A 3,689-nucleotide genomic window follows, 5' to 3' on the forward strand; every position below is an offset into this window, starting at 1 on the left:
GGAATTTCCCATTCTTCATGCAATATGCATGGTGATATGGACGTCCTGTGACAATCTCTATAGTGTCCAACAACTAGAGCATGCATTGCAATCTATCCTCTGGTAATTTGGATAGAGAGGTTGAATCCCTACGTCATCGACATCAACATTCGCATGGCAAGCCTAGGGCAAAGTTGTCCATTTTCAGCAGTACCAAATGATATTATAATATGGGGGATGGTCTCCTACATGACAAAAAATATGTGGCCTGCCAATGGGCATTCATTAGCATTAAATGACCGAGAGTTGTATATGCACGACATTGGATAACGGGCCTGCCAAAATTCAACGGTAACCATATACAACCCAATACCCTTTAACATGGTACTTATTTTCAACACTCCTACACAACCCTCACCACCACGTCACCTCACCTCACCCTCACCACCAGGTCACCTCACCATAACCCTTCCCATGTAGTTAAATAGGTCAGTCTGGCGGCGTAGACCACTCTCACAGTAACCCTTCCCCATTTAGTTAAATAGCTCACTCTGGCGGGGTAGACCTCTGTCACAGTAACCCTTCCCCATGTAGTTAAATAGGTCAGTCTGGCGGCATAGACATCTAGCCACCTTACCACATGTTGGGACCACGTATTTCCTATTGCTCCAAGTAGTTAGACAATACTATGGATGGCGCCGACATATCTTTTTCAAATCAAAATAAATTAATATAACTTTTATTAAGCCAATAAACATTTCTTTTGAATAAGTGAACCTCACCTTTTAGTCAACCATTTTCATATGAACATGACAACTGTCAACATCAAATACCGTGACATCTATCCATTATAGTTGCACAGATATTTCCGCCTCTCCCTGCTGCAGTAGTCTAACGAATTTCAAGCTCTCCCTGCTGCAGTAGTCTAACGAATCGGAGGAGTTATGGAATGGAAATTTTTGTTATATTTAGAGAAAATTTGGAAAGGATTTTTATAAATCTAAGTTATAGTTGTTAAATTTCAAAATTTTAGGCATCTTATACTTTTTTGATGGTGTTGAATTCATTTCTACCTTCAAAAACACGATTCAAACATTGCCTCTACAAGATTTTTTGAAATTCTTTTGCCCAGATTCTAGGCACTTTCAGCTGTCTGGGCAATTCCTCTACCTTGATAGACGACTCCCTTCCTGCTATGCTTGATGCGCTCACTAGAAGGATGTCTCATTTTGCAGGACTTGCCAAGCAAGCAAACATGTTAAGTGTGAAGCCAAATTCACGTAGGATTCTAGATCTTCACACTGCCATTATTTTCTAGATCATTCCAGATCTCCATCTGAATCACATACAGGATTCTAGATCCTTCTTCTGCCTCTATAAATTTGTAATTTCTCTGGTCAAGGAATGCAAGCAAGCCAAGGCCCAAGCCTATTATGTAATGAAAAGTGATTTCTGTTCTCGAGTGATTGTTTTATCTATTCTGTTGTTTCTGACTGAGTAATCTTGTTGCTTCTCCATTTGTCTATCTCTGTAAATTATTCTTTGCTATGGTTGTCTAAGTCTCTGAGTATAAATCCATTGTGTGTGACGTATGTTCTAATATAAAAACTGGTATCAGAGCCAGGTTCAAATATCCACCATGCAAGTTGCTTAGTGCTGGCAGCGCTCGTTAAAACGTTGGTTGTTACCCCTGGAGCTGTTGAAGGATCTGTCTAGGAAATAGCTGAGGAACGCTGGAACTAAAAGATAGTTGCTGCAAGAAAAACAAGGTCGTGGACCTATGTTGAAATGTGTTGCTGGAGTTTGAAAAGTGGAGATCCGTGGAAATTGGAGTTGAAACGTGGTGTTCGTAAGTTTTTTTTTTTACATCAAGGTTGCACATATACATCAAATTTTTTATCAAACCAACATATGTATGTGTGAAATGTGAAAAGGTTAAAACATTATATATGTTTTTATATTTATTATGAAAATATATAATTATATCTTGGAATTTTGAAAAGTATATTTTAAAAGGAGGAAGGTCATTATTACTAAATTTTAAAGAGTAATAATTAAAGTTTTATTTTTAAGTGGAGTTTTTTGTGTTTTGGGGCGTGAATTTGATTGAAAATGGAGACAACAATTACAGATATGGAGAAGTTGAGCGGAGCTAATTTTGCCCTATGGAAATCACAGATGGAGGATATACTGATTTTAAAGGATCAGTATTTGCCGATTGAGGGCACAACAAAGAAACCCTCATCGATGACAAATGAAGAGTGGAATAAGCTAGATAGAAAGGTGATTGCAACAATCTGCCAATATTTAGCAAAGAATGTGTATTTCAATGTTTCTGGAGAAAAGACAGCTGAAGGATTATGAAAGAAGCTCCATGATCTATATGAGAAGAACACAGCATCAAACAAAGTGTTCTTTATGAAGAAGCTTTATAATCTCAAAATGAAGGAGGGTGCTTTAGTTGCTGGGCACTTGAATGCATTTAATATTATTACTAATCAACTTGCCTCTGTTAAAATCATTTTAGATGATGAAATCAGAGCCATATTGCTGATGTGTTCTATGCCAGACAGTTGGGAAAATTTAATTGTAGCTATGAGCACTTCAACGACTACAGGGACCCTGAAGTTTGATGATGTTAGTAGCAGTTTAATGAATGAGGAACTGCAACGCAAGTCAATTGCGGAAAACCAGGGAGGAGAAGATCTAGCTCTAGCTGATCGTGGTAGGAGAATGGATCGACGCCGGCAAGGGCGATCAAGATCGAGAAGCCTATCAAAATCAAGGAGAGGCAGGATCATCTGCTTTCATTGTGGCAAACCCAGTCACATGAAGAAAGAATTTCGATTTTGGAAGAAAGGGAAAAAGGATTAGAGACCATCTAATACAAATCACAAGTCATCCAGCACAAATGAAGGTGAGATTACTACTGTAGCCACAGATGGTGATGTGTTGTTTACTGTTTCAATAGAGGATGCATGTGTATATACATCTAACAGTAGCTTTGATTGGATCCTTGACTCTGGGGCATCTCACCATGTAACCCCATGCAAAGATAGTTTTGTTTCATATAATCCTAATGATTATGGTAGAGTGCATTTGGGGAATAATCATTTTTGCAGTATTTTTGGAGTGGGAGATGTCTCGATCAAGATGAAAGATGGACAAGATATATTGTTGAATGTTATGAAACCAGCTCACAAAAAGATAGAAAATATAAATGAATGCCTTATAATTTAGCCTCTTCGAGGGGGCAACCTCCTTTACATTACACAAATGAAGAATTCTTAGATGATACAAATGACAAGACCTCCTTTCTATATATAGGAGTCTAAGGGGTCATAATATAATCAGAGCCGACATAACAATAATAATGTAAGGGCACAATAATAACAATAGTAGGCTTCTATGGGGACTACATGGGTACAAAAATATAATAAGGGGGTTGTACTAATAACAATAAGGGGTTACATTAGTAGTATAGGGGCCTAACATTGAAACAGGTCAGGCATGTACCAAAAATGTGCATGAGTTTAATCTCTATGGGATGACTGGATGATGAAGGCTATTCGACAAGCTTTGGAAAAGGACGCTGGAAAATTAGCAAAGGTGCATTGGTCATGGCTAAGGAACCCAAGACAGGAACATTATACACGTTGAAGACACTGATAGGAAATTAGATTTGGCTTCTATCACAGAAGAAGGAAATT

This window comes from Pinus tabuliformis, chromosome X (assembly GCF_031772625.1).
Source record: "Pinus tabuliformis cultivar Carrire ecotype Pingquan chromosome X, CPIR1, whole genome shotgun sequence".
In the NCBI taxonomy this organism is placed as follows: Eukaryota; Viridiplantae; Streptophyta; class Pinopsida; order Pinales; family Pinaceae; genus Pinus; species Pinus tabuliformis.